The following is a 27,015-nucleotide window of genomic DNA, read 5'->3' on the forward strand; positions in this document are numbered from 1 at the left end:
TCATCATGAAAGGTAATAAAAACGAATTGTCATTCATATTTTATTATTTATTGTAGTCAGTGGTATTAAACATTTACTATTCCCCCCTTTGTTCACTCGTGCCAGGAACGTAACCCCATTTTTCCTGGTCAACAAGGTTTCTACATTCGCGCGCGTTTTCAAGAACATAACCCTTGTGGTTTGAGAGGGTTTACTGTCCATATTTTATCCTGGAAGAAGCCAGTGTTATTGACGAATGCGTCCATGTATTTGTTGTTGTGCTTGTGTACCACTGCCAAAGTAGAAACACCAAGTCATTCGCTGTGCGCTGTGTACATGAGAGCAAACAGTCGGTGCGGTAGACCAAAATTGTTAACATGGGTGAGGGAATGAATCTGACTGCTCACCCTTCATCTAGATGAATCATCGATTGTGCATTTCATATATATTGTACCGTCAAAATACACGACTGCATTCTTCTTCAGGGTCATTTTCAATGACGCGACACAACTGGGTGGGATCGTTTTGCATTATTTCACCGATTTCAGGCTCACAGCCTTGCAGGTCAATGCCGCGCAAAGAACACATTGGCAGTTCAAACGTCTTTTGTGCATTCCATGTCGCCTTGGGTCTCATAAAGCCATCCTCACTGTCGATGTGATGGTAATGTCTGTCACTAATGGCTTCTCTAGGCCAGTGGTTCGCAACCGGGGGGGGGGGGGGGGTACGTGAGGTGATTTATAAATGTGTGAAATTATAGCAAACATGAGTCACTGGTGAATAATCACGTATGAATCTGCCAATAGAAAATTACGACGCTAACATCGAAGTCCATATCGTGACCTAGATCGGTATAAAAGACCTTTCTAAATTAATTATCAACAATGTTGTTTCCAAAAGTAACCAGCGAGCGCGAACAAATTACGCCGTTGATTTTTTTATCCGCTTACAAGTTACTGGCTAGTTAGGGATACCTCACAAAATGGACAACTGGTTAACATTGATGTCCATTGGTCATACATTTATTTCTCTGAGCCGTGATGGGTCAGGCAAGCGAGGGTAATCGGTTGAAACACAATTCTACAAGAGGGCTAATAGTAGCCAGAGAAGGTTGCATTCTTTTTAAACGAATCTAGACAGAATATATTCAAACCTACGAACATAAATGTACAAGACACTTAAATTGACGACTTGGTTAAGTTTGACTTTTAAACGCTTATCTTAACACTTGTTTTCGATAGAAAGTAAAATAAACATTGAGTGAACCTCTAGGTGGGGGGAGGGGGTAACGCGCAAAACGATTCTGTGATATTTCCACGAATGTTAGTACAGTAGCATTTGTCCCGCCAAAATACTGTACACGTGAGTTACTCAAACTTGCCGCTATCAAAAACTGCAGCCCTTAAGCGCCGGGCACAAAGAGAAGGCTACATACCTGATATATAAAATCTATATGTAACACAACAATAATATATGCATAGTCAAGAGCTTACTTACCGACCGCTGTTGTTTGCGATGGCGGCCCCGCTCGCCGATCCTCGGGTGTGGGTGGGGTGGCTCACACCACGCCCGGCCGCCTTTGTCTCCCCGGTGGCGATGTTTACACACCGTACTCATTTGATGCCGAGTCGACCTCGGAGTGTCCCAGGACCACCTCGTACAATCGTCACCCGTGTTGGCCGTGAGCGGGAGTCGCGAGTAGCTCCCCACGCGCCGCCATGACAGTGCCGCCACCAACACCACGTGGCCCCCACCTGGGTCACGTGCTCAGGCAGCACGCGCAGCACAGGAGAGTGAGAATCTGACGGCTGGGCGCAGGGCACGTGGTAATACGATCCCATTGTTGTAGCGTAGCGGCCCTTGCCAACATGGGACGCGTTTGGTTGATCGGCCTCCGCTTGTTTCGGGAACATGTTCTCGTGTTGCGAACAAATTGAGCGTTATAGCAGACTCTCGTGAAGGAGAACGCTCGTTAAGCGAGACGCGCCTGTGGTTGGGAAACGAAACGACGTGAATGCAAATGTTGCAATGAAACCACAAATATACAAATGAGCGATCAAATCACAGCATCCGTGAGAGATGGTGTGTGCAAGATGAGTTTGTTGAAGTTGAACTGCCGGCTCCACTCAATTTCCAAAGTGTCTTTCCACTTGGGCGAAGACTCACCACCTCAGCTGCCTGGACGCACACTTCGCAAGCAATTTCCCTGATTTCGACGTGAAAAGGTGTCACTAGGCACGAAACCCATTTCAATGCCCAGCCTAAAACAATGGATGTGACCGCGGCTGAAACGAAACAACTCGTTGAAATGTCACGTGATTAGTTGTTTTTTTCTCACGGAAAAGAGAGAATCCGCAAACCCCGACATCTTAACGCGTGCCTCGAAACCGATGGTGCCCTTTGCAAGCATGTAGTGTACACGTGAGTGAGCGCACTGACTTTGGATGTGACCGCTGAAGGTGGGATGTGCAATGTCAGCCACACCGCAAGATTTTGAGAAGCTGTGTCGCATGCCTCAAGCAACACGCGTCTCGACACTCGACCTGGTGAGTCCAAATTATTGCTTCATTTCTTTATATATAAAAATAATAATATTTGTTGTTCTATAATACCGACACAAAATTAACGTACAGAATATCCTGTCACTTGAAATGTTTTTAAATTATGGTTATTGTCAGTTTAATAGGAATTTTGTATTCAAATAGGGTCATATTGCAAAATTGTTTTGAAAGTGCTGCTATACAGTGCGGTTAAATTGCAATCTTCAGAAGCGAATATTAGTGTAATTGATTAATTGCAAATATTGGAGGTTATTCCACACAAGCAAAATATTCAAGTTGATCTGTGCAGAGTCCCAAAGACGCCAAGCGTCCAGCAACAAACAGCACCATCAAATGTCAAAGGAATGAGACCCACGTGAGTATTGAACACATCGAACACAGAGCCTAGGACGAGAGTGGGCGGGGCAGAAGTGGTGGTTACATCGAGTTTCCCCCTCCCAAAGGAATGTGGAATATTGACCACCTTGCTGAGATGCATACAGAATGGCATTGCACCCCATGCTCGTTTGGAGCAGCAAGACTCAGATTTTTCAGTTTATGCCAAAACACACTTTAATTTACAAAAGCAAACCTTACAGCTCATTTGCGAGTCCACTGCTGTACAAGGGCCTCCACACACCGTGTCGGTCATTTTTGTTGTTCGACCATACTTTACCATGCTGCTCGGTATGGGTTGGGGGGGGGTACAGGATCTGTTCAGATGTCACCGATGTCAGTCATGGCCAGGAATCAAACTCAGATGGCGCAGTGCATGAACCACTGCATCATCACTCCATCCATTATCTTGGATCCAGCTAAAGGTAAAAACAATTGCTGTAACATTTTTTTGTTGCAGCAGGAAACCATGAATAGCGAATACAGTACTATAAAGACAAAATCGGTAGCACACGGATACCTTGAGTTTGCTATATCGCAGGTGAGTTCGTTGTCACATTGTGTTTGATATGCCGTTATGTGACACGCACTTGCGAGATCATATGGATTTGTTTTACTGAAATAATGTGTTTTCATGGTGAATTCCTGATTTAGACCCTACCCCGCCCTCAAGCTGGGCGATGGGTCTTCATCTTCTTTCGCATGGCTAATGTAGACGCAGAGCAACAACTGCAATCTCACATTCAGGTGGTCAAGCCAGACAACCGCGCCAAGAGCAGTGGAGTGTATCATCACTGAGATGTCTCTTTCGTATTTGTGGATCGGGCGTTGCGTCGTTATATGCTGTACGGACTGTTCTGGATGACCACAGTCACACACTACTGGGGAGTTTTTAATTTTCCACTTATGCATCAGGTATCCGCATCTACTGCCGTGGTTTGTGCAGTGGATACAGTTTAGGGTGGACCATGAGCTTCGTGGAAGATCAAACCCTGGGATCTTCTTGCGTTGGCTATTTCACAACAAGGCGGTGTTTGTGGGCGATGGGTGAGGGGCATGTCTAGTATGCGAGACTGAGACTGCGAGCGCAAGACATTGAAACGTCTCCTCGTGGTACATGCAGGCAGTGGTTTGCAAGGCTGGCACGACCCGGTTTTATTCATTCCGGCTTTAATCGGTTTTTATATAAAACCGGAGCACCTGGATCCTGCCCAAATCCGGTTTTATTCGGTTTTATTAAAGTGAAGTCGGGATTTCAGTCGCACGCACCCATTAGCGGCGTTCGGGCCGGGGCCCGGGCTCAGCCGCCGTGCGCGTGAGTCACGCGCACGGCGGCGTGGCCACGTCGACCGCCGCTGCTGCTGCTGCGTCTGAGCGAAACTTCTCGACGATGGGATTGATCCATTCCAAGTTGAGGAACAGCCTGGCGCCCAGCACAGTCGAGAAGCTCGTCTTCATTATCGTGGCCGTCGCCCGGCGACGGCCACGACAACACCGAGTCCAGCGGCGAGAGCGACGACGAAGACGACGCGGCGGCGGACGACGACGACGAGGAGGAGGAGCAGGATTGAAGTGTGCACGAGACGCCGATAATAAAACCAGGTTTTAATCGGCAAAATCGGGTTTAATTCCATTAAAAGCAATAACCCGATTTGTCGGGCAAAAAAAAATCGGGTTTTCCCACCCTTGAGTGGTGGTGCTGGCCTATTTGGTGACCCCGAGCAGAAATGGTTTTGCCCCTACCCCTTTCCTATCCATAAACTCATTGTGAGGCGACACGGAAGATGTAGCAGTTTTATATTGAATCACTTTTTAAAATATTCCTTAGAAATTGAAATCGAGCTTAAATTTAGTCGACCTCTAGTGTCCTGAGTTCGAGACCCTGCATGATTATACAGTTCTATTCTCCTATAACGCGGTAGTTGCGTTCCTGAAGAACACCGCGTTATGGAAAATCGCGTTACAATAAATAATGTACGGGGTGCTTAAATTGTTTTAATACTTGTGAGAATGTGCAACAATACCACAAGAAATGTGCCTCCGGGCTCTGGAGACCACCTAGAGAAGATTCCAGGCATGTGTTGACAATGATGGCGAGCAAGTGGAGACTCTTTGACTTTTTGCAGCTATTAACATACATTTCTTTATCATGTTACAGTGTATTATCCGTTCTTTTTCCATTAAAAACGATAGTCCCATATAAGTGTTAAAAACATGTTGAAGCACCCTGCATAATATAGGGTAAAGCAATGTCTGCGATAACACGTGATGTGTGTACGCAGCCTGAACAAAGACTGAGGCGTGTGGGTAGCATCAAGAGCATCCAGCAGCATCCCACCTTGTGTGATGCTACACCGAGGTCGCCTTACAACTGCTTGTTCCTACTCGCGCAACGTAGTTCTGTTCACTCGATTGCTTTATAACCAATTCGTATGCGCGTTATAAAAATGTGTTCCCTAATACATTCATAGAATTATATCCAATTCGCCTTATGAAAACACGCAGCATTACAGAACAGGGGTTGCGCAATCAGAGGGGAGGCTGGGCGCGCCGCTGCCTCACCTCTCGTCTCTTCCTGTATTTGCAGCGGAGCTCCGCAAATTTGGCGACTTTGACTATAAAAATTTTGGAATAGTACAGAAATGACATTTATAACACAGATCAGTGGGAAAATGTAAATTTTTATTTGATTATTCTTTTTTTTCGTAACAGCTATTCTCATTGGAGTATGACAGGTGAGGCTGTGCCTCCCCTGACCGCACGCCCCTGCGCTACACGCACATACAAGTGTATTTGATTTTACATTGAGATATGCCGTGCTGTATATAAGTTGTTGATCCTTGTTATGGAGGTGGTTTTATTGGAGACTAAAGAGAAGCCATTGAGTTTCAACAGCTCTCTGTGCCACCCCGCCCTCTATAACCCTATCTATTGTACGAATTTACAAGAGCTTGCCATCACATGCCAAGCTATTGTAAATGATAGAGCAGCTAAGCAGTCCGAGGGGCCCGAAACGCCAAATTAGAAGATTGATCAGGTAAAAAAAGTATTTGTATTGTTTTAATATAATATAAACTACTTTAGTTTTAAAATGACTCCTTGTTAATTGAATTTCGTGGAGATTATAGAAACAAACTTACAGCCAAGCATACAGATTAGCCACTTATAGAGTAGATGCCCTCCAGTTGGCCAGTGGACCTCCACTAACCGATACATTTCAAATAAACCACCCCACCTCAGAAACAATTACGGCGTGTTTCAAGGTACCTACTGAATTTCCCTCTGACTACACAGCACGATAGCATGATGCATGAAAGAGCCATTGTTATCACGTCTCACATGCCGACTGTAAATACTTTTTTTTCGTAACATTTTTCACCTCGTGCGCATCACTGTTTATGTGAATAAACACAAAGTCAAAAACACGGTTAAAATCAAAACAATTACAAGAGCAAATTTTGATTTAAAGCTTTCGTGACTGCAGTAATTCATATTCTTAGCTCTTTCGGTAAAGTCACGTTGAAGGGAAACAATAAAATAATAATATATATAAAACAATAAAAAAATTCTCACGACGTTTCGACCATAACACAAACGGTCGTCAGCAGGTGCGTCGGTTTGCATTAATTTATTTATTTTTAAAACGATGTATTTATGTATTAAAAAACGTCAGCGCCACGCGCAGCGATTTGGCAGTTTATTTAGAAGGACTAGTCCATCTATGTTCTGAAAAGAGGGGGGAGACGAAAAATTAATGTATGCTGTCTGAAAGCCAGTGTAAGCGTGACCAATCAATTAAGACCTGAAATGGTTTATGGTTTATCGTCTCCCCCCTCCTCTTTTTCCCTTCAACGTGACTTTACCGAAAGAGCTAAGAATATGAATTGCAAGAGCACTTTAAAAAGGAGGAAAAAACCTCCCGCCTGCCCTGATAAGTCCGGTATGCCCGATACCTTAGATGCCCCTTGGAACTGCTGCCCGGAGTGTCAAAATATTGCAATGTATGATGCGAGGGAGGATGTGGAATAAAATATTTTTCACGAATAAAAATTTGGGCCAAAAAAGAAATGGTCAAATATCCTCAAGCAGTGCGGTTCACGAGGGATGTTTGACCATACTTCACTCAGCTTGTCAGTGCTGTTTAACAAAGGGGGCATCCAGGACCAGTTCAGATACCACTCTGCACTGCTTTTTAGCGGTGGCCGGGGATCGAGATTGCTTCGCTGGGTTCACAGCGCAATGCACGAAAACCACCGCGCCGTTCATCCACCCCCATCTTCGATAAACAAGGGGTCATCGTTGGCTTTAGAAACGCAGTGTAAATATTGTGCTTCGTCTTCTTTGGTTCTTTCGGTAAAGTCACGTAGAATGAGAATAAAATAATAAATTGATAAAATAAAATAACACAATAATATTCTCACGACGTTTCGGCCACAACACAAGCGGCCTTCATCAGGTGAAGGGACGAGACTGTCTGGTAGGACAGCGCTGGAGTGAGTTGTGGCCGAAACGTCGTGAGAATATTATTGTGTTATTTTATTTTATCAATTTATTATTTTATTCTCATTCTACGTGACTTTACCGAAAGAACCAAAGAAGATGAATCATTGCAGTCACGAAAGCTTTAAATAGAAATTTATTGTGCTTCGGTTAAACGCAAATCAACTGTAGGTAAGTGCTATTTTTTAAAAGCTGAAGAAAACAAGGCACTTTCACAGCTCGATTTAAAAACACGACCCAACGCAAAGGCGCCGAGGAGGCTCGCGCGTTACTCGCGTTGGAACCTCGCTCGCGGCACGCTCAGTGGCGCCGATTCTCGTCCTCCTCCAAGAGGTCCTGCTCGATGAGGACGTCCTCGTGCTCCACGAGGCTGCCCTGGCTGATGCACGTGGCCACCGTGGAGGCGCTGCTGACGTGCGGCTCGCTCGCGTGCACACAGCACGTGACGCGCCTCGTCACGTGCAGGGTGCGCGCGTGCACACAGCACGTGACGCGCCTCGTCACGTGCAGGGTGCGCGCGTGCACACAGTGCGTCCCGGGGACCCGGGGGCCCTGCCACGCGTGCTCACGGTGCACAAAGCACACCGACCTGAGACTCTCACCACACTACCACCAGCGTATCGCAGTCGTCTACGGTTGGCCACGTACGGTGCTAAAGAAGTTCAACGTACGTACGTCTCTACTACTATCCTCACCACTGCCATCGTTACAAAGATGCTCACCACCATCGTCGTCAGCCAATTCCTATCCCTCCTCACCACCCCCATGATGACGCAGCCAATCTCCGTCTCTCGTGATCGTCATCCAACGTCAACCATCTGCCGAGACTTGTCATCATTGTTACCCAATGAATATGTATGTTGAACTTCTTTCACGCCGTACGTAGAGAACGTGCTAATCGGGGGTGCGGGGGTAGGAGAACAAACTAAATAGGATTGGTTCAAGTGTCGCTCACGTTAGCCTTGGCTGAGAATCAAACTTAGGGTCACGGGGTTTTCATCAGTGGTACGTGTTAAATGCTACTGTACTGCTCCACCCAAACAATTACAGCAACAAAACTTATTGGGTTGGTTATTTATGCATATCATGATGTCTTAAAGTGAGGTTTGTGTTTATATTATGCTGATAAAACGATAGCGGTATAGAGAACGGATCAGAGAATTATGTCGATTCACTCACGCGCTTTACTGCAGTGTTAATTTCTTCATCGGGATGCTGTCGGTAACTACCCCCGGAACAATATTCTGCCTTGACCAAATCTTTTTTTCTATCATAGTTGCTTAGCACAGGCCCAAAATGCCCATCGGCCATCAACAAACAGCACTCCTGAAGTTGAAAAAACCGAAATATATTTCTTGCATTGAGCGAGGTTACAAGATCTTGGGAAAGAGACGATGGGAGGGAATGTCGGCGTCACGGTCCAAATTGTGCAAATTATCTGCAAAAGCCACTCATTGGGAGAAATGCACAGCAACATCACCCCCCCTCCCACTCCCCCCCGCAAAACTCCTGCGGGTCTGCGAGACAGAGAGAATTGTATCGTCGCTTATTAATGCTCGTGGCTGGCGATCACGAGAGTCGGCGGAGTGGCGCTGTGGCCCTCCAGCTGCGCTCACCCTGGGGGTTGTAGCAGTCCTCGGCCATGCAGCTGAGCTGCTGCCCGGAAGGGTGCGCAGCGCTGTGCGTGTCGGGGCACTGCACGCGCGTGAGCCACACGCCGCCTGACACCGGTAGCACGGCGATGTGGGCACGCCCATCTGTCCCCAGCCGCTGCTCACAAACAAGCAGAATATTGATTTATACTGGAGGAATCCCATGAGCTATGAAGCTCTTTTTCACAGATGTCCAGTTAGGGGCGGATCAGAACGTTACAACCACAAATACAAAAACACGACAGCAGGACAAATTAGAGGCAGTTTAAAACAATATATAGTTGGTAAGGCCTTCTGAACCATGAGCGCCCAGGGCATCAGAAGACGTGCCATGCTTGGGGAAGGTCTTGACGACCCCATCGATTTGTTCCATGCTTGTGATCACTTCAGAAGGTTTATTTGATACGTCTTCATTATTAATGTTGTTTATTTTGATAATGCTCTATATTTACTACTTTCGTAATCGTATACAAAATACATTGCGCTAATTATTTTCAATTATTTTCGTTCTCATCATCAGCAGCCATGTTCAATCCACTGCCGGATGAAGGCCTCCCCCAAACAATTTAATAATCCACCGAACACGAGCACCTGTGCGCGAGCCGATGTCGTCGCTCCATCTCCGCAGTGGACGCTCTCTGAGATGCGTTTCATTCCTTGCCTGCTGCCGCTATCTGTCCTCAACACGGCTTTTGTGGTTCCAGAGGATTTGCTCTCAGTTCGCTTTCACACCCCCCACTTTATACTCTACATCACTATGCAAATGTATTTGAGTGGCGACATCCTTTTAAATGGTTTGCTCCTCTCGTATTACGATATACATTTTTTATTTATAAAACACCGGATCTCATGCGCACACGCGCACAACTCGCGTAAGCTTTGCGAATCAATGCATCAATACACACATACAAGCTGTCCCTTTTGTCGCCGTCAACCTGAAGGTGTTATCGCAGGTTGTGCAGTTGAAGAGCGCTCCACTCCCCCACTCCCTGTCCCGTGGCACTGGCTGGTACTTCCTGTTGCAGCTCCTGCACTGGGATACCTGCACAGCAAAGACAACGAATGATCCACACCCCGATCAGCAACGGTGGAAGCAACATAAGTTGTTGTTGGCGGTGGCATTGCCGCTCGTTGGCAAGGTTCACGATTCATCCCCGTGGCCACCCTGGTTAATGCCGTGGGTGTATTACCAGAAAATATATGCCGTATGCTCCACAGTGGATGTGACAAATCCCGTGACGCGATTAGGAAAAAGAGTAGGCCACGTGCACTAGGGTCATGGTTCAAATAAATACAAATATTTGCAGATTACCCAATTGATAAAACCCATAGAAACATTTCGGGCAACTGGCAAACTACTACCCACTTGCAGCCTGGGGCTGTGTTCACCTTGTGCCATATGGGGACAGCTGCCATCAGGGGCTCCCCTGGGTTAAAAATAAAGTTAAGTATTGGAATGATTGAGATGAGATGGAAGATGCGAGTTTCTGAGGCAAGCACCTTATAAATGGAACTGCAAATCCTACTCGAGCTAATTTATATGAGGCAAGGTTCCAACTCACTGCACACTCACTATTGGCGTTCACCTAAGGCAGGGGTGGGTTACCTTTTTTCTGCCAAGGGCCATTTGTATATTTATAACATCATTCGCGGGCCATACAAAATTATCAACTTAAAAATTAGCCTGTTATATTTGGTCAAACATTTAATTAACTCGCCCCTAATGTGATGGCTGGAACTGCTTCTCTTTGGCAAGGCGTGTGATGATGTTGGCTGCTATTGATGATGTTGCTACTCGCAACTGCTTGTCCAGGTTTGCTCCTAGATTTATTGAATTTCGAGTCCCGCCTGCGGTTGCCTTGGCAGGGCCAGAGACCAAATGATTTCGCGGGCCTCATACAGCCCACGGGCCGGACGTTCCCCACCCCTGTCCTAAGGTATGGGCTTCGAAGGAAAGACTAGTAAATAATACATGAGGGGAAAAAAGGGAAAATTAGTTCAGTGACGATGAAAGATTTGAAAAGAGAAGTGGAGTGAGCAGTGTGGCTGGCAGGTGGAATTACTTCTAGACAGTGGAGGCAACAAAGGAGAAGAAGCGACAGAGTGGGTGAGATTTACTGGAGAAGAGGACAAATAAGCCAATTACGAATCAATTCATGATTGATCTTGAAACGTTGAGGGCAGTCGTGTAGCTGATCTGGCAGTGGCTTGGCAGCCAGTGAAGAGATCTGAAGATTGGGGTGATGCGGTCGCACTCATTACACACAAAGTCCTTGCCACAAATGAGCCACAATACCTTGCTGATTTCGTCGCAGTGGCTTTTGGCTGGCCATCGAACAAATACGGTCACTGCATTGCACGCTTTCAGATGCGCTTCTGCAACCGTCTGGAATGCTCTGGCTTCCGATATACGGAAGCCACTGGAGCTCTGCGCTCTTAAATCATCTCGATTGGAAACTTTTTTTAACTGCTTTTTGTGTTTAGTTTGTTGTCCTTCCCCCGCACATACGATGAGCATAGTTGGCTTCATATGGTGCAAAAGAAGTTCAACATACATTTATAGGCGAGTTAAAGCATGGTGCAGATGAGTCTCGTGATGGGATTAAAGGTCAGACCATTGTCCGCCGTGGCACGCGTCTCCATCACATGCTATCGTAGATGCTGCAACGCAAACTGGCAGTCAATTCTAGATTTGAAGCTTTCGTGACTGCAAGGATCCATACTCCTTGGTTCTATTCGGTAAAGTCACGTAGGTAAAAAATAAAATAAAAATCACGACGTTTCGGCCACAACACAAGTGGCCTTCATCAGGTGAAGGGACCGTGCTGTCATGAGGACAGCATTGGAGTGAAAACAGCCAACCCCATGTCGCGTCCTTTAAGCTGTGTGGGAGGAAGCAAAACGCTTGACAAAGTAATTAGCATAAAAATGAGCACGATGTACGTAGGAGGTGCATGGGCCATGATGGACCAGCAGCGGGTGGGGGGGGGAGTGAGTGGAGTGAGTGGAGTGAGTGAATGGAGTGAGTGGAGTGAGTGAGTGGAGTGAGTGAATGGAGTGAGTGAGCGGAGTGAGTGAAGTGAGTGAGTGGGGTGAGTGGAGTGAGTGAGTGAGTGGAGTGAGTGAGTGGAGTGAGTGAGTGGAGTGAGTGGAGTGAGTGAGTGGAGTGAGTGAGTGGAGTGAGTGAGTGGAGTGAGTGGAGAGAAATAAGCAGCTGTGAAAGTTTGGGATACCACTACTTGAAAATGTTTTACTGTACCATTGAAAATTAGTTTAATGTTTGGTTTGATTTAGAACATCTTTCCGATGATTGCTTAATTTGAAACCATCGTCTCGGTTGAAATTGTGTCTGTGTTTGTAAATCTGAATTGCCTCGTGGACAAATCTCTGATAAAAAAACCCGTGGGTTTGCAGAGAACCTTGGTATCGGAGAAAACTATATCGTGATCACCCACTGCGTTATAACAGTGGTCAGCTACGGCAGAAGAATTCGTTCTGCCGTGTTTCAAGTCTGATTTGTGCTCGCGAATTCGGTCAGAGACATGTTGTTTCGTCTCCCCGATATAGCAATCACCACAAGTGCAGCTCAATTTGTAAACTCCGGGGTACTGTAAGTCAGGAACGACATCCTTCACGGAAGGGATCAGGTCACGGATTTTGTGTACTGTATTGAACCGGACCAGGATCTTGTGTTTGTTTAGAATTTTGGAGATCTTTTTAGTAACGCCTGCTATATATGGTAGTGTGATGGTTTTGACCGGAGTATCAACTGGTTGTTTCTGTATGGAGGGAGAAACAGCTTGGCGGATGGTACGGTCAGAGTATCCGTTTCTCTTAAGGGCCAGGTGTACATGTTTTAATTCACTGGTCAGGTGGTGTTGGTCCGAAATGCAATGTGCCCTGTGGTATTACGTTTTGATGAGATAATTCTTCTGAGCTGGGTGGTGGTGGGAATCAGGTTTCAAGTAGGAATCTGTGTGGGTGGGTTTCCTGTAGACAGAATGTCCCAATGAGCCATCAGGTCTCCTCTCAAACAGAACATACAAGAATGGCAGCTTGCCATCTTTCTCCACTTCTATGGTGAATTTGATGGCGGGGCATCTGGCATGAATGTGGTCTAGGAAAAGGTTCAAAGCTGGGAGGCCATGTGGCCAAATGACGAAAGTGTCGTCTACATATCTCTTCCACAGGGAAGGTCTGAGGATGGAAGTCTGGATGGCGTCTGATTCAAATTTCTCCATGCAAACATTGGCTATCACTGGTGACAAGGGGGAACCCATGGGGGTACCCTCATTTTGTTTGTAGAAGGTGCCATTCCAAGTAAAGTAGGTATTGGTGAGGCAGTGCCTAACCAGCGCAGGTGTATCGGGGTCTAGTCCATGTTGGACCAAATTTTTAATTATTTCAATGGTATCAGGTACTGGGACCTTGGTGAACAGAGAGACCACATCGAAGCTGACAAGGATATCGTCAGGGGACAGTACAAAGTCTTTGACCATAGAGACCAATTGGGCTGAGTTAAGTACAGCTATTGTTATATTCATCGGCATGTTGAGCCTCGTTTAGTTTGTCACTGTTAATGTGCCATATTATTGAGGGACTGTGTGTTAGCTTGGTGTGACGTTTTCCTTTAACGTGCATTCATTGACAAAGATATGACAGAGCATAGAACAGCAAATAAAATATATTCAAATATATTGACTAGAAACCCCCCATTACTTATTTAGGAACTACCAATTGATTATTTTGCGTGACGCATGAAGGCTGAGTGCTTGTACACATTTCTAAGTGTTGTTTTTAAACATATACAACCACTTGCTATAAATGTGTAAATGCAGTGTTTTCTAAGTGTTCACTAACCACCAGATCCGCGCCTTGTTCAGCCACATAGAGAATGACTGCTGCAAGTCCTATGATCTTTATGAACAGGAAACCTGCACACAGAAGGATTAGTGTCCTAGTACTTGGAGTAATTTGTGGAGTGGGCAAAGTAGGCCTTTTGGATTGTAGCTGGGATGCTGTGGTCTGTTCACTAGTTGCCCAGTCTTCAGATGTGTTTTCTTGTGTTGTCTGGATGAAATGTTGATTGTATGTATCATTCAAGCCTATGAAATGAGACATAACATGTGTATAATATCAAAACACATGCCAAATCGTGATAACATTTATTTTGAAAATGCTCTATATTAATCAATACTGGGAACTCTTGGATTAGGTCGCATAAATGTAAAAGTGTTGTACACTGACCTCCAGTACTGTACCATTGGAACCTCCTTTGCCAGCAGCAAAATATGATAATTGTTTTTTTACCCTTTTATCTGGCAACAAAACTGACACATTTTTTTGCGTCAGTTTTGACGCCAAAAGGCGCACGGCGCCTTTTGGCGTCATCTGGTCCAACACCATGTGAGACGAGGCTTCTAAGGAAAGCTGTCTCGGGTGTGAACCAATCAATTTCAAGGACAGTGCATACATTATCAGAGTTATGTTTTTTGTTTGAACTCCGACCGCAGGTATTGTGGTCAATGCAAACATGACTCCTTGTAAAAAATGTCAGTTTTGTTGCCAGATAAAAGGGTAAAAAAACAATTATCACTCCAGTACTGTTAAATAAATGGACAGTGAATAGGCCTTAGACAAGGCCTTGTTACAATAGTAATAATGTGTATTTACAAAATGACCATTGCAAAAACGTTACATTTATAAAATTGGTGGTAAAGTACAATGGATTAATTCCTACAGCTGTTTGAGATATAAATGTGTTTTTATATCGAAGCATCATTCATGCAAACAGCATCTCACAACTCTGCACAACACATAACACATGAAGCGGCATATATATTCGGATGTTTTCAGCCAATTAATGAGTGATTACACGTGTGGGAGGAAACCGGGGCTCCTGGAGAAAATCCACCCATGCGAGGACGCAACACTCGATCCCGTACAGATGGGACAGATGGAGATTAGTCTACTCTTGCTGTACCGCCTTCTCCTGGCCAGTCAGGGTACTGCAACCTCTACCCTCACGGGAAGGGAATTTCGCAACATTTGTCTGACCCACCAACCCTCACTGGCTCCACAGTGCTGGATTACATGAGGGCAAATTGGTACCTATTTTATTCACCCGTGGCCTGAGACAACCCACAACAAATATTTAGTTCACAATACAGTATTGCTAAACTGTTAGCATCACCTGATGAAACAATGTTAACTCCTTTAGTATTTTTTTTATAAATACGCATTGAACTATCCCATCATTTATATCCTGTACAAACCTTACTGTTAAACTGCATAGTATTTAATAGGAGGTGCAAGGCATTGTATGCACGTGTTGTGTAACCGTGAACACAAACCCTTGGCATATCTTTAGAGGACAAAACTTGAGGAATGCATTTTTGTTTTCCGAGTACAGTATTCTAAAAATGCAAATATTAGAATTACTGTATTGGCATGCCTAGTGCAATCGCCACATCAGATTTGACACGTTTCTATCGTCTAATTAATGCCGCCGTACCTCTAAAGTTAAAATAGATCAAACTTGAAAACTGTGACACGCGTGAGAAGCATTATGACGTGAGTCACTTATAAACAACATAAGCTGGAAAAGCAAAACATTTAGCCTCTAAATCTGGAGTTACCTACAGCAAAGATGAGAATCATTTACATCTGATTCCATGAAATTATTTTACAAGAAGACTTTGCACATCTATAGGATTAACAGCTAAGGTGGAGAAATTGAAATAAATTCGTCCCATTTAGACAGACAAATAGATAGCATCTTCTCATGTTGAACATAAATGTTGGCACTAACTTTTAATTTATGGTAGATACGTGGCTAATTTTGATGCTGTACAAATTGTACGGTAAGTGTATGTATAAGTTATGCAAATGGAACGAATTGTCCTGTAAGCTTCAACATAAAACAACACTTTAATAGTACTGTATACAACAGTATAAAATAATCCATGCAATTGTCTCCTTAGAACTCAGCTTCTGTTGAAAGTTCACATATTTGACACTTTCTTCATTCTCGGCAGAATACATTTTACTGAATGCAAATGGTGACTTTTTAAAGTTATTGTAAACCAGTCAAAATGTCTCCATGCTCCGATGCTTGCTGGAGCATTGCTCATGTCCATTGGCAGTCCCGAGTGACCGCGTAATGCACCGTTGCACATTCCTGTGCTGGAGGGTAGTTGTGATGGACACGGGCCCCCGGCTCCCCCTCCGGGGGAGGGTTGATCTCGGGAGGGCTGCAGGTTCCGGACTCCTCGCTCGTGTGAGAACCGCCGCTATCCAACTCCTCGCTCGTGGGGAGAAGGCTGCCGCTCCCCGGCTACTCTCCTCGTGCCGCAGCCCCTCGGGTCCGCGGGTTTTGTTTGGGGGGCATAGCTCGGGGCTGGTGCACGGCTGCCTGGAGTCAATCTGTCGCTTCTCAGCCACTCAAACGCGACGTATCCGTTCACACAACCCCGCGCACCACTCGCACGCGCTGAACCGGGGGTCAGAGGGCAATGACGTCCTTCGCACACGCGTTACGACCGAGGGCGGGCAATGGAGATTGTTTAAAGGGCTGTAGGAATAATCCCACGTGTACCCAGGCGAGTCCACCGTCACTCACCGCGGGCACACGCTAAACAAAGCCGTATGGATAATCTCGCGTGTACGCCGCCCGTCTACCTCACGCACACGTTAAACACAAGGGCGTATGAGTAACCTCACGTGCCCCTGTACGAGTCCGCCGCCCCTCGCCACACACACACGCTAACCACGAGCTACGCGCAGGGGCGAGCGCAAACACGTGGGTAAATACACACTCGCGCGCAAACACAGGGTACGACGCAGGAACCCCGGTCGGGGGTGCACACAATTGCCGCCTCAACAGAGTTACCCACGCGCAACTCCCCGTACCACGACGAGTGGACTCACACCCCCATGCACCCGTTTCACACTCGCAGAAACCACATGACAAGGTGTATTGATCACTGACGATTTATTTCCGGCGTGTCTGTGGGCTACCATTACCCGAGTCAGTCCGAGTCAGCAGGGCAGGTCTAATCTATCTCCCATTGGTCTAAACCCGATCTACCTCGTCCCTTTGGAATCAAACTACCCACTCTCTCTTTAGTACTCACGTTTCGCCTCGGATGTGCGGGCCGTCGCGGAGAAATGAGGCTGCACGAGGTTCTTGCGGGGAGCGGGGCCTGGCTTCGCTGAGACTCGTCCCACGGACGACCCAGTGGCCGGCAAGCTGACTGCTCCGATCGCTCACTTGAGGAGAATGCGAACCCCCATCGTCGCTCTCCTCTCTCATTTGAGCCTTCTCTACATCGAAGGTCTGCCCGGCTAACCCACGATACCCCACCGCCATTGGTGCGCCCGCCTCGGTGCCTTCACAGACATCCGCTTCCTTCTCTCCCCATCAACAGGGGCCGCCGTTGGGTCGTTGCCATTGGCCACGGCGTGCAAGCATACTTTTACGGCCAATCGGATGCTTCCCCTTGTGCTCGTGTGGACCTAACCGCGGTGACTGAGTAGCCTCGTCGTGACCATGCAATTGCACGTCAATTCATGGCTCCGCGGTGTAATTCAACCTGGGGGAAGTCGTCCAATTCCCTGGCCCCAGGAAACCGTGGGGGATGTCCCTACGAAGAGGGCCCCTGGGTGAAAACCTGGAGGCCAGGTGACTTCCCCACGAGGTCCTACGTGGGGGTGTGTGTGTTGTGTGTGCTCATTTGGGGGGTGGTGAGGGAGAAGCAGCGTCGGCCCGGACGCTCTCCCGTGGTGGCATTGCAGGAACGGCTCCGACGGAGCGGCTTCGCTGTTGTGGCACCACATAGTCTCTCCAAAGGGCCACTGATACTCATTCTTATCCAAGTGCTCCTTACTTGTCTTACCCCAGAATGGACGATGGGTTGAGTCAACTTCCGACTAGCATATGAGCTATCTGCCTGTTGTGGGATGGGTGCTCTGCTACCTGGCGAGATGACTTATCATGTAAGATGAACTGATGCGATGTTATTTACAAAACAGCCAATTATGGCTGTCACCTGATAAGGCTGGTTGTAATTACTGTCGAAACATCGTACTCGACTTTTTAATGGTGTGGGTTTACTCTCCAACACACAACCGGTGTGCTGAACGAGTAAGGGAAAAAAGTGAGGGAAAAAGTATTTGATCCCCTGCTGATTTTGTACGTTTGCACACTGACAAAGAAATGATCAGTCTGTAATTTTAATGGTATGTTTAATTGAAAAGTGAGAGACAGAATAACAACAACAAAATCCAGAAAAACGCATGTCAAATATGTTATAAATTGATTTGCATTTTAATGAGGGAAATAAGCATTTGACTCCTTCTCAGTCAGAAAGATGTCAGGGACAAGATTGTAGACCTACACAAGGCTGGAATGGGCTACAAGACCATTGCCAAGCAGTTTGGTGAGAATGTGACAACAGTTGGTGCGATTATTCGCAAATGGAAGAAACGCAAAAGAACTGTCAATCTCCCTCGGCTTGGGGCTCCATGCAAGATCTCACCTCGTGGAGTTGCAATGATCATGAGAACGGTGAGGAATCAGCCCAGAACTACACGTGAGTATCTTGTCAATGATCTCAAGGCAGCTGGGACCATAGTCACCAAGAAAACAATTGGTAACACACTACGCCATGAAGGACTGAAATCCTGCAGCGCCCACAAGGTCCCCATGCTCAAGAAAGCACATATACATGCCCGTCTGAAGTTTGCCAGTGAACATCTGAATGATTCAGAGGACAACTGGGTAAAAGTGTTGTGGTCAGATGAGACCAAAATGGAGCTCTTTGGCATCAACTCAACTCGCCGTGTTTGGAGGAGGAAGAATGCTGCCTATGACCCCAAGAACACCATCCCCACCGTCAAACCTTGAGGTGGAAACATTATACTTTGGGGGTGATTGCCAACAAGGGTTTTGCCGTTTATTTGATTGGAAACTTTGGCATTAGTTCCAGCTTGGTATTTTTCTCCAGTTTGCACTGTGATTGTGTATTGCTTCACCCTAAGTGCTGTAATCTCCATATATATAAAAGGGAAATTTGTGATTGTGTGATTGTTCAAAATGTTTAGTGTACTTCCCGCCATGCAACAAACTTTAAATTTGCCATGTGGATACTTTCCAGACTGTACACCATGCAAAAAGTATAAAACAGACTTTTGTATTTGGGGGGGGGGGCTCAATAATGCATGTATTTTTTTGCACAGCTAGTGAGCTGTGATGTCACATCTGCCATGTGACCCGTGTGCGGAAGCGAAACGGAGTGTGCCTGCTGATCGTGGGTGAAGTGAAATACAAATGTGTTGCAGGTCTAAGGCGTTCTTCGCGCAGCATTGCTTTATTATTTCAGTCGTTTACTGCCGAACGCACCCTGAAAGTTGTGTCTGCAGCAAGCGCGTCTATGTGTACCTATGGTTAGCGCGCTGCGCTACGAACCCGGCGACCTGGGTTCGATTCCCACTCACGGCCACCACCGGTGACGATTATTTGAACCGACCCTAGGCCTCCCCTAGGTCGACTCAGCCTCAAACGAGTTACTGGTTTAGGGAGACAAAGGCGGCCGGGCGTGGTGAATCCAAGTCCCGAGCGAAGCTGGGTAGTAAAGCTAGTGTATCATATAATAAAAAGTGTATACTGTGTAGGAAGTGGTCAGGCATTGTGATGTATGCCCAAATCTGGTGGTATTATGTGAAATTTTATTATAGTATACTGCACAGCTGTATAGGCGCAGCCTGACAGAAATGTTAGGAGTTTGTGGAACCCCCCGTGCCATTTGGCTTCTGAGAGGTACTCCCACCTCTTCCAACATGTCTGCCCCAGCATGGAAGTGGAGACCAAAATCTCAGTGATAGACCAGAGGACGCAAAAAGGCGAATAGCACAAAGACAATGCCACTATCAGGACATTGAGAGCTCGGGGTGAGCAGCTACATCATGGGACCTCCCTTGCCACTATCAAAATATAAGAATAGGTTTGACCCTTTCTGGCACTAAAACAAATTCTTATATTTTGATTGTCTTTGTGCTGTTCGCCCTTTGGCTTCTTCTGTCTAACTGTTTGAGACTTGGCTTTAAAGAAAGCGATCTCTGGTGTGGATCAATCCGTTTCAAAGACTGCATATACTATCAGAGCACGTGTTTATTTGCATGCTCACCACAAGTATATGTGCTTGATGCAGACATGGATGCTTGCAAAATATTTCAGTTTGGTGTTTTAACATTTTAACACCTTTTATTATATGAATTCCTGCAGTCACGAAAGCTTTAAATCAAAATCTTAACACCTGTTTTATTGCCAGAAAGGGTAAAACCTATTATTATATTTTGATACTGGCAAGGGAGGTCCCATGATGTCTGGTGATTATTGAGGGTGGGCAACATAGCAAGGGTGACACTAATGGTGGAATAACAACCAGTAAGTAGAGTGGAGAAAGGCCAGGGCTACCCTCTACTCCATGAAAAACAACCTAAATAGGCCATCATCCTTTACAAGAAAAACAAGTGATTTTCAACAGCCAAAGTAATGCAGTATAGTGTATCCTTCAAGTAATGGGTGAATACACAAGTCCGACATTTTTAAAATCTTTATTGTCGAGCACATGTCATCCACAAAGTTTAAGGCACTTCGGCAAAGTTTAAACCATACTTTTACAAACAGACATACCCCGATTTACGCCCAGGATGCATCCCTAAAAACCAGAAATTTTTATCGAAGAGATGGGATGGTGGATCAGTCAGGGACGCGAACGCTTCGGCGCCACCTGGCACGTAAATGTCGCTAAACAGCGTAAACAATGTTGGGTCTAAATGGTAAAGTTCGTAAATCTCGAGTACGTTATCACAACGTGCCACAGTACGTAAAACGGGATAGGGTATAAATAAGTTGAGTACGTTCTCGTTAACGTACGTAAAACGGGAGAGCGTACAGACTTAAAAACACTCGTAAAATAATAAAAATACATTTTTTGGATTTTTAAAAACCAGTAATATCATCTTCTTTCGTATGGCTGATGTAATGATCCCCGCTATGGGGTAAACACTTCGTTGAGAATAAGAGGTAAGGGCATCAAGTGGCCCAGCTGGAAAGTGGCAGGAGTGGAAAAAGTTGACAACCCCTTATCTAAGTAGGGTTGTTATCCTTTGAGCAAGTACAGGCAAGTTATAACATCCCCTGGTCTCATTTCTTTAGGAACCGACAGATTAGTGGGATGCCATCACCAAAACCCCAGACAAGAACTTTGATCACTCTGCACACACCTATCCTCGACCGGCTAGAGGCACCGAAACTTAATTATAGACTAGAAGCATACCGTCTTGTGGACAGTGAGGGATTTTGGATTATACGCAGCATTAGGTGTGGCACATAGTCTCTTGCCTGCTGTTCCAGGCTCACCTTTATCGGTGTTACTATTATATTTTCGGTAAGCCAAGTCACTCCTGTGTATTGTGGGTCAAGTCTAGTGAGAACAGTCGTGCCCATTCACCTGAGGCGATTCAATAGGGTTGGTCTGTCTTAAACTTTTAGACAAGCCACCCTGCCAGTTGTCACGCAGTAGCGTATCTCTAGGACAACACGGTGCGCTCACAATGTTACAGGATGACCCCTTTACCCCGACACTCACACCTAAGCCTACACGTTGCCAAACACTCACACACCCTTAAGGCACTTTTAGCCTTAGATGACGTTCACCACCCACTTTGGGCTTTGTGTGGTGGGGTGGTCCATATTTATCGGAAGCTGGGCACACTCAATTCTGATTGACACCTTGTTTGCTGCACACTTTCATAAGTTTCAATTACTCCCTTTCCCTATACAGGTGGACCACATCCTCCCCATTATATTTTCCCTTGTTACTTGTACCATGTGACACTAGAACACTCTGGAATAAGCTCCTGGGCCAGGACATCCTCCAACAGAAATTAATTCAAATCTGCCAGGCTCCTGTGTCAGGCCCTAGATCGCTACAAATAAAGCTTATCCAATTCAAATGTATGCACGGCACCTATTTGACCATTGAAAGAGCAAATTCACAGAAGCTTCCCTAGACTGCCCTTTATTCCCTCCAGGCATGGCTCAGACAGACCTTAATGCCTTTTGGGCATGCCCAGATATACTGAAATTCTACTCCGACATTACGAATTATTTTAAATAACATCTGTGGCACTAACCTTAGCCCCTCAATCAAATCAACGCGATGGGGCCTCAAACCAAATGGTGCATCAAAACACACCAGCACGCATGACTAAAAATCGTTCATCTCACTGTAAGGAAGACTATCCTGGCAAATCGGACGAATCATGAACCTCCCTCCTGGAAAATGTGGCAAAACGCCTTCCTAGCCCTTACAGGAACAGAGCAACTTAGCCATAAGCTTAAGGGCAGGGAACGGGAACTTAAGGCTAAATGGTCCCCGTCCCTATTGAACCTGCCGTGAAGGTGTGCATGATCGAGGAGACCGGTGGAGGGGACAGACTCTTGATGCACCACTCCATGGACATGACATAAGGTAGTTGGTTGCCATACGAGATTTATATTGATGATGACACGTTAACTCGGTGTGTATGTTAGTTTACTCGGTAGATCTCTACTCCCTTTTTCATTGCTTGTGCTCTGTACCGGCCTCTTTTTTCAATGCAAAAATAAGTTCAAGTAAAAGTTAGCATTAATGAAAGGTAATACATTTTTTTTTATTTGAGTAAGATTATATGAATTCTAGATTTAAAGCTTTCGTGACTGCTAGGATCCATACTCTTTGGTTCTATTGGGTAAAGTGACGTAGGTGAAAATAAAAATTGTTATTTTATTTTCACCTACGTGACTTTACCCAATAGAACCAAAGATTATAAGAACTTTCGAAAAGAGATGGGATAATTCCAAAGTCGAGCAGTGCTATGGAAGAAGCAGAAAGAGACACGGACTGGAATTAATCAGTAAGTGCTGCATTTGTTTAGGGTTCCAATTCTTGGTGATGACCCGCACTATGTAAGAAGCAGGTGTAGCCAAATCTTCCTGCACAAAAGTAAAAAATAATGGTTATTGAATTATATTGTGACCACAAATCCTGACAGTTAATTTAATTATTGACTAGTATTCAGTCACAAAAAACGTATATTTTACAGCATTATATAACAGCTATTTCGAAATACAATACATTATGATTGTATAAAACCATGTTGAAAGTATGCTCTTGCTTGCAAGCGATATCAGGGTTCTTGTCTATGTTACTACACAATCCATGGTTTGGTAATAACCCACGCATTCCTGGAGGCTGGCAGCATTTAACAATTCACTTAAAACTTGTGGAGTGGTAAACTTGCCAACCACGAAGCTATTCTGCCACCGATTTGTTTTCTTTTTATTACACATTCATTTAAAAACATATATTTACAAAAAATAGCATTTAATTGCAATCATTTATGGAGGATTTACTCACCTCAGTTTATAGGAGAATTAGAAACCCGATTCAACCGTTCACAGTGATAAGATGAACTGTAAAAAAAAAACAATCATGATTACTTTAAGAATAGTTTGCAATTCCAACTTTTTAATTTCCTCCCGAAAGAAAATACGCACAATGATGGAATTGATTAATTAATCCAATTAACTAAATTAAATACTTATACTCCAAAGTGTATGCTCCCCCAACCTGTATTGACCAGAATAGTGTAGTATAATCAAGTTTATCCATATTATTTCCTATGGTTTACAAACAGCAACAATGCAGAGAATCAGAAGTTATGTGATTTTGCCATTTAATTGCTTTGTTTGAGAAATGGCGAATTCATATTTGGGGGAGTGCGAAGTTACCCGGTCCATGGTTTGGAGTTCAATAGCCATAGTTGCACACAGAAAAGAGTCGGTAATTTAGGTATCAGCATTTTCCGTTCATGGATCCGAGTTACTCCTGCCCATTGTTAAGGTGAAAGTAAAATAAACAACTAAGTCGTAAGAATGACTATTAATAAACATCAACCGCACAAAAATATCAGTGTGCAGCAAGTGTGTGGTTTGCCAAGGATGAAATTAGTGATGCAACTATTATTTTATTTTGTTTAACCTTAAATAGTGGATAATTCAATAAAGTTAAAATATTATTTCAGTGAGTGTATCAATTTAACTAATAATATATTAATTTGGCAGGGTGGTCCAGTGGTTAGAGCGCATGGCTGTCTGTTATAATTATATGTGTTCAGAATTAAACTGAAAGCTGACTCAGCAATTTATCCATTGGGGTTTGAGAACAATTTTTTACGACCTTGTGGGAAGAGACAAGTCAACCTCCGTTGGAATCGCATGGGCCCGCTATAAATACGGAGTGTTTAGCACGAGCTTGAAGATACAAGGAGATAAAACAACATCTTGAGATGCATTCAGACGCAAAATCGTATTGTAGCATAGAAACTCCACCCCATTTTTGAGTGGGAAACTACTTTGACATTGAACTTTATTATCTGAGATGTGTCAAAACGTGTCCCGTTTGTATTAGATCAGTAAGACATACTTAAACATCCAAAGTGAATACATAGGTTAATAGACATTAAAGTTAAATCATATATTTTAATACAAAACACTTCCAATACATTTTTTTAAATGAATTCTGATAATGAATTAACCAAACCGAAAATATACAGAATAAAATAGTATCGGTAAACATGTTTGCGGCTCTAGGATGAGACATCAAATACAATAAATACTGTTGTAGTTGTCACATCCGAGACATTCCCTACAGCCAACACAAGGCAGTGTAATAGGATGACAAGCAGCCTAGAAAACCACAATGCACCACAGAAAGCACCCTTGCTGGTCATTAACCACAGAAATACATTCATTCAGAAACTGTGGATTGGCTTAATACATGTAAGTATGGATAAAAGGTGAACATCACAATTGGGAATGAAATATGACTCCCTCCACAGCAGGGTGGTTGCTTATGCAGAGAAATGGATGAGCCAAATGCGAAAACTTTACACACCACCCTGCTCATAAACACCACAGTTATGTCAGAAGAGACCCGTGGAGTGATATAAACTTACCTTAAAGAGTTGCAGCCATACATTAAATTGGTCTAATTTAGATCGTTGCTCTGGCACGTAGCTGAAGACTGAATTTCATCACAATTCTCATCCATTTCATAAGCGCTCTTCCTGTAACGGTTCACATTGAAAGCCATGAGGTACTGTATGTATTAAATAAGGTACATTCGGGACAGTTTTTAATTACCGATGTGAAATGGCCATTGCTCAATGGAATTAAATGTGCGATGAAATACATTTATTTGCATGTTTACCAAAGTATGCAGTTTCAACATGAATGGGGCACGCACTATCATGTAATAAACATGGATACAACAAAATATGAATATAGATTTGTAACCCTTTCCAACATTTTCTGCTGGATGAGGACCTCCACACAAAGTGGGGGTCGTGCGAGTTAATTGACCATACTTCACCAGGCTAGTCGGTGCAGGTTAGTGAAGGCTTCCAGTATATAGATGTGGGAGCGTGGAAATGGATGTTGCTGCACTACCCTCTGCTGCAAATCACGCAGCACTCCAGCTTCTTCTAAAGAACCTGCTGTGGTGGGTGCTCTTTCAAGCACCATCCACCAGGCTCAACACTACTTCGCTTCTGAGATCAGATGCATATAAGGCAATTGGTTATAGACCAGAAATAAATTAAAAGCCTTGATATCGACCCTGAAGGTCTACATTTGGATTTCATATTGAACCTTTTCTTTATGAAACACCAATTAAGAGCTCTCAAATAACTTTGGCTGGCTACACATGACCACACACCTTAGCTATATATAATAACAGGGAAAACAAAGTGCACGCTGACCAAGCATAACAAAGACTGCACTGATTGAGTGTGCTAGAATTAGAAAGTGTTTCCCGGTCAAAAATATTCCCCTGCAGCACCGGATAAGTGAGGCTAAGATGCTTGCCGTTATGGATAAGTATGATTTGTGGGTAGTTTTGAAGTGGTCAGCATCATGTGGCTGCTAGCCATATAAAATTAATTTGTGGTCAATATGTTGCCCACAGGCCGTAAGTTCCTCACCGCTGTCCTAAAAGCAAACTGATGCTACGTCTCTGCGATTACAAACGAGACGCAAGCTGCGCTGTTCCTGGAATTGATTGGCTTGGTTCTTATCCCAAGATTGACTTGGATTAAACCCCTTCCCTGCCATCCCCTGCATGGCTGGAAGGCAACAATCCATAAAAAAAATATATAAAGAACTTATGTTTGGGTTGTCTCAATGTTTTGAAAATGTTTACTATGAAGTCACCACTGTTTCCATCCTAGCTAAAGCAGGTCGAGTGGCCCGATCACAGCTTTCTTGACCTCGTGCCCCACTGCCGTGGGAACCCCGACTTGACCCACTTTTCCAGTTCCCAAACATAGGTCAGTCCACTATTAAATAAATATGGGAATGCGGTGTATTGTTTCCCTATATGAAGCTCTGTGAAGTGGCTAAATCTGCCTTTTTATGCGAGTTCCTTGCTATCACTTGTATTTACTGACACCATCTGGTCAAATAGTTACAAAAATGAAACATGGAGAAAAATATTCACCTTGTTTATAATGGCAATGGAAATATTGTTAACTACAAGGACAAGGAACAACAGCAGACCGAGGGGTAAAAGGAGTAGTCTGGATATCTGTGGAAACAAAAAAAGCAGCCACCTTGAGACATACAACAATGTAATCGGTTTAAACAGTTTTAAAATACTACACTACAATTGATACACAGTGATACCTCTGTCAACAAATCATCTGGGAAACTAATTCCTTTATAATGAAGTCAACCGTGCAGGGCCCCTTCTGCCCTATTTTTGCAAAAAAAAATGAAAAAAATATCTTCAGAAATAATGCACAGTGATTTAAGAGTAAAAGGTTGAATGCTGTGCGTGCAC

The 27,015-nt window shown here is 44.6% G+C and overlaps 1 long non-coding RNA gene across 1 annotated transcript; it reads right to left on the reverse strand.

Annotated features, from left to right (window-relative positions):
- Window positions 1-20,667: 20,667 nt before the first annotated feature.
- Window positions 20,668-26,346, reverse strand: LOC142907061 (uncharacterized). The gene is made up of 2 exons (XR_012930752.1): window positions 23,533-26,346; window positions 20,668-23,108 (listed from the first exon to the last, which is right to left on the reverse strand). It is a non-coding gene; the product is annotated as an uncharacterized LOC142907061 (long non-coding RNA).
- Window positions 26,347-27,015: the final 669 nt, after the last annotated feature.

This window comes from Petromyzon marinus, chromosome 74 (genome assembly GCF_048934315.1).
Source record: "Petromyzon marinus isolate PM22_M1 ecotype Great Lakes invasive population chromosome 74, UKy_Petmar_22M1.pri1.0, whole genome shotgun sequence".
In the NCBI taxonomy this organism is placed as follows: Eukaryota; Metazoa; Chordata; class Hyperoartia; order Petromyzontiformes; family Petromyzontidae; genus Petromyzon; species Petromyzon marinus.